Here is a 10,662-nt window from a genome sequence, read left to right as displayed (position 1 = left end):
TCATTGATGGCGCGTTAACATCTTACCTGTGGACTTTTCAGTAACATTAAACGTTTTTAACTCTGAACATATCAGCTCCGCAGCGTTTTTAAAAGCCTTGACGATTTAGCCATGGAAGATTTAGTCTAATTCATTTCCTAACTTAATCAAGCCTAGCCTAGACGAAACTAACCAAACTCCACCTAAACTACATAACCCAACCAATAATTACCAAACCTGACCTAACCTAACTACCTAATCAAATCACTTTCGAGTATTTAAGATAGAAATGTTCATCCAGGGTTATGATAAGACTAGCATGTGTATTTATCCGCGGTGGATCGTGATGTAGTAACAGTGTAGCCAACTTCAGACACATTCCCTCGGCAATATACTAATGGAGTTTTCGCATCACGGCACAGGGGAGGTTTGCCAATAAGGTGCCTGGTAACTGTGGATCTCGCCAGGCTTTAGTAGTGCTGATGTGATGCAAGTATTGGTGAATGTCTTGTGTAATTGTAAAGGTATTTTTTTTTAAGTGTTGTTCGTGATGACTTTATAGTTAGTGAATATCTAAAGGCTTTCAAGGTGATGTTTTGTGTTGAGTAAAGTTGTGACGTGCATTGTGCAGGTGAAAAGCGAATACGTACCGATTATGTAAATACCACGTAATGTAGCGTTTTTAAGTGTATGTGAACGCTGCTTGAATGTAGGAAAACAGCATAAAGTGTAAGTGAACACCACAATATAAGTGACTGCGATTTAAGATAAAATTTTTAAAGTAAGTGAACCCCTTGAAGTATAATTGAACATCAGTGTAAGAGAAAAGCATAAAATTTAAGGGAATAACTGAACACTTTAATTTAGAACTGTGAATATTGAAGAGTTCACGGTATGTCGGTATCATGTAAGTGTGAAGCGAGAATACTAAATAAACGTAAACACCGTGTAATGTAAGTGTAAAAGCTGTGTAAGTGTCATTGTGAGAACTGTGTAAGTGTTAGTGTGAGTGCATAAGCGCGAGTGCTGTGTAAATGTAAGAGCTGTGTAAATGTGAGTTGTGTAAGCGTCAGTGTGAGTGATGTGTAAGTGTGAGTGATGTGTAAGTGTGAGTGATGTGTAAGTGTGAGAGGTGTGTAAGTGTGAGTGCTGTGTAAGTGTGAGAAGTGTGTATGCATCACTATTAGAGCTTTGTAAGAGCGGAATAAGTGTGAGGGGAGGGAAGGAGGGGGGGGCGTGGGAACCGGATGTGGTATCAGTTATGACTCACGTAACAAGTGAGTTTTGACCGTCCAATTGCGTCTGTCTGTGTCTCATTTACACACTCAGGATTATCCCTCACACCCCCCCCCCTTCCCTCTGTTTCCTCGAGCATTGCCAGGACACCGTAACGCCCCCTTTTTTTCAGAATTTCTTTTGGATACCGTCAAGGTTATCTCTCTCTATCTCTCTCTCTCTCTCTCTCTCAGGTCTGTAGGGCAGGACACCTTGGCGTCCATTTTTGCATGGTTCCGTGTACGAACACCCACCAAGATCAACCTCATCCCCCCCTTCCCCTTTGTTTATCAGGGCACCTTAACTTCTTCACAATGCCTCGTATGAACACCCAAAGGTGCAGCATTTCCTCCAACCCTTCGTCACCGTTACTCTCGACTCACATGGTCACACCAAATCCACTTCCATGTTTGTGTCTCCCCGACCACCGAAGTCCTTCACATTGCCTCATCTATACTTCCTGTACGCCCACGCTTCATTTATCACTCTTACATGGACGCCCAGAAGGCCTGTATGTCAGTCACACCCAAGGTCTTCATACAAGCAGAGGCATCACTTCATAGAAAAACCCCACACGTCAGTTCTTAATGATATCATACACTGGCAACACTTTATACTAACACACACAGTATACATAAATAACAGCCCAAATAACTGGTCCCCAATTTCAATATAGCCCCCTGCCCTCATTTTGTATATAAAATTCCAAAAGTATTTTAACAATTTACCTATTAAATAACTGGGACGTTCACAGACGCACGGTCGCATGAGAATTGTATTGCACCCGACTGTATCATAACCCACGTAATTGGTCACAATTTTTCCAGCACAATGGCCCTTATCCAACTCAGTTATTGGAAATACTTGCATTGTGTTTCAGAATACCACAGAGCGCCTCGCATAGTTAACCTGTCGTTTAAAGCTTACATTAGTTTTTTTTTAACCCATTTCCTGCCTGTGTTATGTTCATGTAGACCTTAAAGCACCTCCAGCAGTGTCACCCAGGCTCTTCTTGGTAGAGCATATCTCTCTCTCTCTCTCTCTCTCTCTCTCTCTCTCTCTCTGTTTTCTAGTCGTTATTGGATATTATCTTCGTGTACCATAACTCTTTGAAGATGAGGTCAAGTGATATTTTCTTTCCTTTATTACACTTTCATCCAAGACACCTCATAAACTTCACCAGATTAAATGTAGTGTGATGTGTTTATTCCTTCATTGTGTCACTTCTAACTTTACCGCCTTGTAAAAAAATATTCACAGGTGTATAGATTAGATAATGCCCACACTGTCTCATTCATTGCTTCATCCATTGAACTGCAAAGATAAAGTCATGAGAGGTGAACTCACTCATCACTACACTGTCATTTGTTCAAGAAGAGTTCATGACAGTTGCACTCTGATGGAACTCGTATTTTACCTCACTAATCCGTACACCCAGAGGCATTCATTGAAATCCCACTGGTGCCATCAATTAAACTGAACATAAACAAAACTCATACTATGACCCGTTCATTGCTGGACCCCTAGAGGTATGGCTTCATATCCCAGTGTTGTGCTGGTTTACATTTCATTTAAAGAGAAGCTGTGCAGTAACTTAGTGGTCACTACACCACGAGACTCAGATTCTCGTATCCTACAACTGCCACCATCCAAAGCAAAGATAAACAGAACATGCACTCATTACCACACCCTGTAACCTGCGGAGGGAAATCACGACAGGAGAGTCATTAATGGTGCAGGTATGGCAACATATTACCTACTAAAGCCCAGTATAGATGAGGCCGAGGGTTATTGGACATCAGTCATTGAGGCACCGTTACAGCAGGCCCCTGAACATTACTCACTGAAACCCTCTATAGATGATGTTGGTGGTTGTTGTACATAAGCCATCAACCACTGAACCCCTGGAGAGCTGTGGTCGATAGTTGAGTTACACTGAACACCAGTACATATGGAAGTAGTGGGCTCGTATAAACATCTAAACTTCGGTATTGGTTGTGCAAACACCTCACTAATCTCCTATGCTTGTGGAGCAATGTATGAACTCCTGTCGGTTTTAAAACACTTTAACCCACTGAACCTCTAATGTTGTTACTGATACTCATTAACCCACTGAACCCTCGCACACAACCTCATCTCGTGTTACTCACGTACGGTGTACAGAGCGTGTTGTTGTGTACATGACAGGAACCTATACTTTCCTTCCTGTCTCTCGTGCTACTTTTGTTGCGTGAGGCATCTCGAAGACACAATGCACTCTCTCTCTCTCTCTCTCTCTCTCTCTCTCTCTCTCTCTCTCTCAGATCAAACGTGATTCATTATCGGCATCTTCACAAGCTATAAGTTGTGTTTACGGTCCATGTCTTATTAGTGTAGTCGACCACAACACCGCTATAATCAGGCCACCACCCGTCGCAGTAGTCACCTTTCCTCCTGTTTGGCCCGTTACCTACAATAGCTCCAGCAATTGTTAATTCAGACAAACGACGTCGCTCACGATACAGTAACAGAGGGGGGAGGGGGGGGTTGAAAGCTCGATCGTCTGAAATAATTGTTTGACCCCACGACCCGTGATCTTGACACCGGCGGTGAAAGTTCAGAGCTGTCGTCTGACGCACGCTTGACCCCGCTGCTCTCCTCCCGGAAACTCTAGTGTCGTTAATCATCTAACTGCATGCAACCCCCCTCTACAGGTGAGCTAGGAGGAGATAGTAGTAGTAGTAGTAGTAGTAGTAGTAGTAGTAGTTCTTCTTGTTCTTGCTGTTTGTTTCCGTTTCAGTGGAGGAGAAAAAGTTGGAAGTGAAGAGAAGATAGGAAGGTATTAATTGGGGGAGGAAGGTAAAATAGAAGTGGCAGTAGTGATGAAGGGGGAGGAAGAGGTCGAACCGGAGGGAGGGGGAAATTACCAGTGGATGGGGGGAGGGAAGTATCAGTTGAGGGAGGGAGTAAAACAGTAGTGGAGGAAAGAGGTAGGCAAAGCTATCACATGGAGGAGGAGGAGGGAGGAAGTAGTCGAGGAGGAAAGGGGTTACCATCTTGGAACAATGGGTCGGGATTTTGTTTCCAATTGTAGTAAGTATTAGGAGGATGTCATTACTACCACCCCATTTCCCATTATTATTAGACTACCCCCATTTCATAGACTCCCCCCATTACGTGTTAGACTCCTTCATTAATTGACAGGCTCCCCCATTACACGAAACACTCCCCCATTACCCATTACACGAAACATTTTCCCATTACACAAAAACATTCCCCATTACCCATTACACGAAACATTTCCCCATTACACGAAACACTCCCCCATTACACGAAACACTTCCCCGTTACATGAAACACTCCTCCATTACTCCTCCCCATTGTTCTCTCTCAGCTTAGACGGAAATGACAATTCTTTCCCAGGAAATACAAATACGTTTTTATTTTGCTATTATGTATTTATTGTTTTTCTATTATTATTATTATTATTATTATTATTATTATTGTTATTATTATTGTTATTCTTGTTATTTTCCCTTCACTGTTGTGTCATAACGGGAAATGACTGCTTCTCCTTGCTTGTCTGTCTGTCTGTGTCTGTGTAAATTGTATATGTTAACTCTTTCCCTTTGTGTTGGTATTTTTTTTTTTTTTTATTTGGTGTTTTTGGGAATTTATGCATTTTCTCTTTTATCCGTTTTTGTTATTTACTTATTTTTTTCATGTAATTATAATTTTTCTTAATTCGTTTTCTTGTTTAATTTTTATTTTGTGTTAGGTTTTTGGGAAGTAGTCTTCAGGTGCTAGTAGTGGTAGAGTAGTAATAGTAAAAGTATTAGTAGTAGTAAAAGTAGTAGTAGCAATAAAAGTAGTAGTTGTAGTAGTAGTAGTAGACATTCATTAGTAGTACACCATGTTACAACAGGCTATATAGTGAGTCATAAGACGCCCTTTGGTGAGTAATAAGATGCTATACCAAGTCTCGTGAGACCATAATTAAGTCACCAGGTACGTTAAGCGTTACTGTAATATTTATATTTGTGTCTTGGGGGAGTGTTGCCGTTTCTTGTCTTCTTCGAGAGACGACTAGACAAGCATTGGTCAGATCAGGATGTCGTGTTGCACCGAGTTGTGAATGCTCGCTGTATAGGCCACTCGGTAGCCCGTTCACCCTGGTACAGGTTAAGGTAATACAAGCTGATGAAGAACTGGACGCACTGGTCTTCACTCTCTCATCCAGAAGGAACCTGAATGAGTGAGTCATGTACGCATGTATATTGTGTGTATGTATGTATGTATGTACGTATGTATGTATGTATCTTATATGTACACTTATACGTCAAATGCACATTCCACTTTCCTGGAACTTTCAAAGTACGGTGTGTGTGTGTGTGTGTGTGTGTGTGTGTGTGTGTGTGTGTGTGCGATGTTAGTGGCAGTGCGTAGTAAGCATCGTGGAGAGTGTGGAGAAGTGCAGAGGGCATGGCTTTGTGTGTGTGTGGGGGGGGGTCTGAAGTGCGTGGTGTTTGTGTGTCTTTGTTTGTCTGTTTAGAGTGTGCTGGATGAATAGTCTGTGTGTATGGTGTGTGCGTATATATATATATATATATATATATATATATATATATATATATATATATATATATATATATTGTGTGTGTTTGTTTACTTCGTTGTCTACAATATGCGTGGTGTCGTAGCATGTGTTAGCGCGTAGGTTGTACGTGTTGAGAGTGTGCGCAGGTACCAAGGTGTGTGTGTGTGTGTGTGTGTGTGCGTGCACGGTAGAGCCAAGAGTTCCGTTGTGGCCCGAGGCTATGCGTTAACCCGGCTAACATACGCTCAACAACTGCCCCGTTCACCTCCACACAAACCTTCACCTCAGCGTACGACACCTTCAGCCTAAAGGTTCTCAGGGGCTTCCTTCGTTAACTCATATCGCTGAGAGAGAGTTGTAAGTTACGGTCGAGTCTCAGCGGTATGTCAACGGTATTTAGGCCATCATCTTTGTGTCGTAGTTCCAGTGTGGCCGTTTTTACAGTGATGTGATGCCACTCAGTCAGTCAGCGGGAAGGTTTTCAGCATGCTTTCATCTCAGACCAAGAGACCAGGTTTTTAGTGAGTTTATACTGACGGTTAATTTCTGACACACACACACACACACACACACACACACAGGTTTTGTGGAGAGGTAACCATACATAAACAATGAAGCCAAGTTTTACACGGACCAGTAAAGGTCACTCTCCACCAGCAACAAAAGGTCACTCTTCTTGAGCTGATGTTCTTACTGTTGGGCCTTGGTGAAGATGAGTGAATGTTATACTCTCACTGTGGGACACTAACAAGGTCGGCACTTTGGACATATGGGGTAATGATACCTTAATTGTTATGTAAAAATCGAAGGTAAAATTTCTTTCTCTTTTTCTCTCTTCTCTTTTGTTTTTAGGGAATGATAAATATGTCTTCATGTAGAGGATCCTTGTATTATGATTTAGAGAATCTGGCCTTGATTTGTGATACTTGTATGTATAGTCTATATGTAACCTGTGAGGGGCAACGATACTGACGGGGAACCTACTTAAGCTCCTGTAGGTGCGCCTGGTTCACCATAGATAAAAAAAGATGAAAATATACTTCTTCTTTTACGTGATAGGAGATAGGTTTATATGTTATATTTAAAGAGCTATTGTTTGTAGGTAATTGGAAAGACTCGATAAGGAAGGGAAGTGTGAGGAACGAAGAAAAGGTTGAATAATGTTGAAGTTTAACTGAAAATTGCACAATGTAGCATTTTTATGATAGGGAATTATATATATTATGGCTGAGATTAGGAGGGAGGATGATCATCTGACATGTAGGAGAAGTAGGGAGGAATCGAGAGATTGGTTGTTAATGAGGAGAAGAGATGTATTTTGTCCAACAGCAATAAGTGTGTGTGTGTGTGTGTGTGTGTGTGTGTGTGTGTGTGTGTGTGTGTCCTACCCGTGAGAGCGGGTAGGGTGGGGGCGAACGTGGCTCTTGTAAAGGTCAAAATGTTGTACAGAGGCAGAATATGGACGAGCCCAAGGGTGGAAGCCTTGCTTTATGGATGTAGATTACGTAATGTTAGAAACGTGGTAGATCCAGTTAAAGTAAGACTAAAAATAGTGATGTTGGTGGTTGGTATGGTAGGGTGAGCTGTACTTTGGTTAATTTCCTAGATGAGGATCCAGATGAAAAGGTTGAACATCTTAGAGGGAATGGGACTATGTCTGGGTCCGACGTGGAGAGTGACGTGGTGGGGGAGTCCATCAGGAAGACAACCTTTCCCGGAGTGTGAGCGAACTACAAACTCCACCCGGGATCAGGCCACCGTGAGCACTATGCTAGCACTGCCATTATGCTTTTGCACAGGATATCACTGAGTCGTCACCTTAGCATCATATATCAAGGTCCGATCAAAATAAGTGGAGTAGCCCGCGAGTTGCTGTTTACCTTCTGCATTCCTGAATATACAGTGAGATAAAAGCACATCATTTCGCTCTCAGAATAAAGAATCAAGGTGCAAAATTAACCCTAAAACTACCGTGTCCATATTTACAGCTTTGATTGTACTGTTTCCTGTTCTGTCGTTTGTATCACTCAATAAATTACCTTTAAAGTTCATTCAACTGAAAATTTATATTACCTCTGTCGTGTGATTTCTGGATGCTTTTTTTTTTGCCATTAGAAGTTAGAATTGAATAGTAGCTCCCAGCTTATTTCACCGGATAATAACCACCGTCACACAACTTAGGTTATTATTTAAGTTAGGTTAGGTTAGGCTAGCGTAATTTAGACTAGATTAGTTTAGGTTACACTAAGTTAGTTTAGGTAAGCTTGCATTAGGTCAGTTTAAGTTATATTAGGTTAACTTATGCTAGGTTAGGTTAGCGTTAGTGTGTTTAATCTTACGGTCGCTGGGGTGGAGATAATCGTCACATGATCCATAATATAACTCATATTCATACAAAGCGTCTATATCCCTTTAATGTGATGTTCTTACACAGATCTCAACAGATATACAGTATTTAAACTTTAACAATCACTAATCTATACAGAATATAAAGGTTGCATCACTTCTTAGGTTTTCCACTCTCATCCATTTTCTGTGTGGGAGAGAGGAGTTTCCCGCCCTGTAGTTAGACACACCCAGACACAGTTATATACAGTATGCAGTCAAACATAATCACACCTGCTTATGTGCAGCTAAGTATAGACACGCTCAAGTTTTTATTTTCTTCATTTGTTTATAAAATGTTCCACTCGCATAGTCAGACATTAACATTAACGAGACAGACATACAAACACAGACAGACAGAAAGCAGAAGCAGTAAGAACAGGACTGAATTAGAATATCTCACTGAGGTTGCTCATCACTTGCTTTGTCCCCCCCCCCCCCGATATAACGGTGCCTTCTCATGTTAACTGTAGTCCTGGAGGTGGTGACAACCCTTCTGTTTCCTCTCATTGTCGTGGATGAAAGCTGTTTGCTCCATCATAGCCTTGAGGCGATGATTGTGACCTGTGTCGTAACCTTGGAGTGTCGATCTTACTCTTCTGCGATGGTGGTTCTGACCCACTCCTTTGAGATGCTCACAGTAGGTGATTTATTCCTTTGTTTTAGCTTGGAGGTGACGATTCTGACCGTCTTTCTCTCTGAAGGTGGCAGACCCCTACCACTGCCATGGCCTTGGAGGTGACAGTCCCCTATACCTGTCATGGCCTTGAAGCGAAGATTTCGCCATCACACCACATATTGTGACGACCTCTAGATGGGCAGGAGAGAGCAGGTGGGCTGTCAAGAGAAGCTGTGAGGCTCCACAGGTAGAGGATGGGAAGGAAGCAATTATACCTAAGTAGGTACACCTGGCCTCCGCGTCCCGTCCCTTGGTTCACGATCCTCCGACCCATCCACCGCCCCTGGTCCACGCCTCTTTCCTGTGTCCCTCAACCAAGAGGTAGCTTAGCATCCTCCCCTCCTACCAGACTCACACGGTCATCTTTGCTCTGACAGTCGCACGCATTACTTACATGACCTTCTCAACCATATCGTACCATTGTTATTCGTGCGAGCAAGGGTATTTGCACACGGCAGCAAGGACACTTTCCGACGCTGTGTCTTATACTTATATTAATATGTGGGTATTTGGAAGGTGTCTCTAGCGTATATGGAGGAGTGAAGATATATGCTTGGATATGACTCCTCTTTCCACTGTAACTTGTACTAATATCTTCCTGCTTGGTAATAATTTTTATCCGCGAGGTTAAAGGATTTATCATGAACTTGGCGCGCGTGAAATTACCTTCCACGGAGAGTATTCCATCCTCATTTTGACCCGCAACTTGAATCCCTTGTTCTCCATTATAGTGTGCTGACAGGGACGCCATCTGCCAGATAGACAACAGTAAAACTTTGACCAAGCTTGTTTCCTGCATTAATGTATTTAAATATACATTGTGGGTTTAAACGTCCTGGGAACCTGACCATCGACTTCATGTTTACGCCCTGAGCTTAAACATGCCAGGATAATCCCGTTGGAGACTTTGCATATGTAGAGAGTGTTGGCCAATGTTTGCTGCTAAATATAGTATACTCTTACAATCACAAATATGAATCTGGGGGAAATACATGGATGTACTCGTTGTTCCTGCTCAGAGTTGACTGACTAGATTGGTGGATGGAAAACTCTTTGGCGGATACTGAATTGTCAAAGATTCCTATGTCATTTTTTCGTGCAATTGGGGATAGGATAAAAGTACTTACATACTTTAGGCATCGGTTGTGCCGGTTACATTAAACTAGTTCGATTAGTTCTCACATCTCTACTCTGTTGGAAAAATTAACGTACGAACCTTCGAGAATCCAGGACCTTGTTGGTTAAGCTTCGGATTTTTGGATCTATTGATGGTCGACGTAAACAGAAAACAGCTGTCCAGTCTACCATGGAGGGAATGGGGTGAGAACGGTAGAATAGGGATAAAGAGGATAATAGTAGGACAAACAAGCAGCGGGTTAGTGAGAGGAGAGAGGGAGGGAGGGAGGGAGATGCTACTGTGGTGTGATTCTTGTGATGGATTACCGCCACCACCACCTGTCACGGATCACATTATCTTGACTCTCCTCCTGCTACCATCACCACAACTACCATTGCCACCCTCATTACTACCATCCACACTCCTACAACATCCATTACAACTACCCTTCCACTACCGTCCACACCCTTCCATTACCTTCCACAACCTTCCACTGCCTTCCACACCCTTCCACTACCTTCCACACCCTTACCACAACCACTTCCGCCCACACTCTTCCCACTACCACCACATAACTGGTCGAACAACAATCTTTGCAAGTGATGAACTACAAGTGCAGACGCCCTCCCTTCCCCCTTCTATGCCTCCTCC

The sequence above is a fragment of the Homarus americanus genome, unplaced genomic scaffold (assembly GCF_018991925.1).
Source record: "Homarus americanus isolate GMGI-L3 unplaced genomic scaffold, GMGI_Hamer_2.0 scaffold25483, whole genome shotgun sequence".
NCBI classification, from domain to species: Eukaryota; Metazoa; Arthropoda; class Malacostraca; order Decapoda; family Nephropidae; genus Homarus; species Homarus americanus.
The sequence above is the reverse complement of the archived record's forward strand: the minus strand, read 5'-3'. Positions refer to the sequence as shown.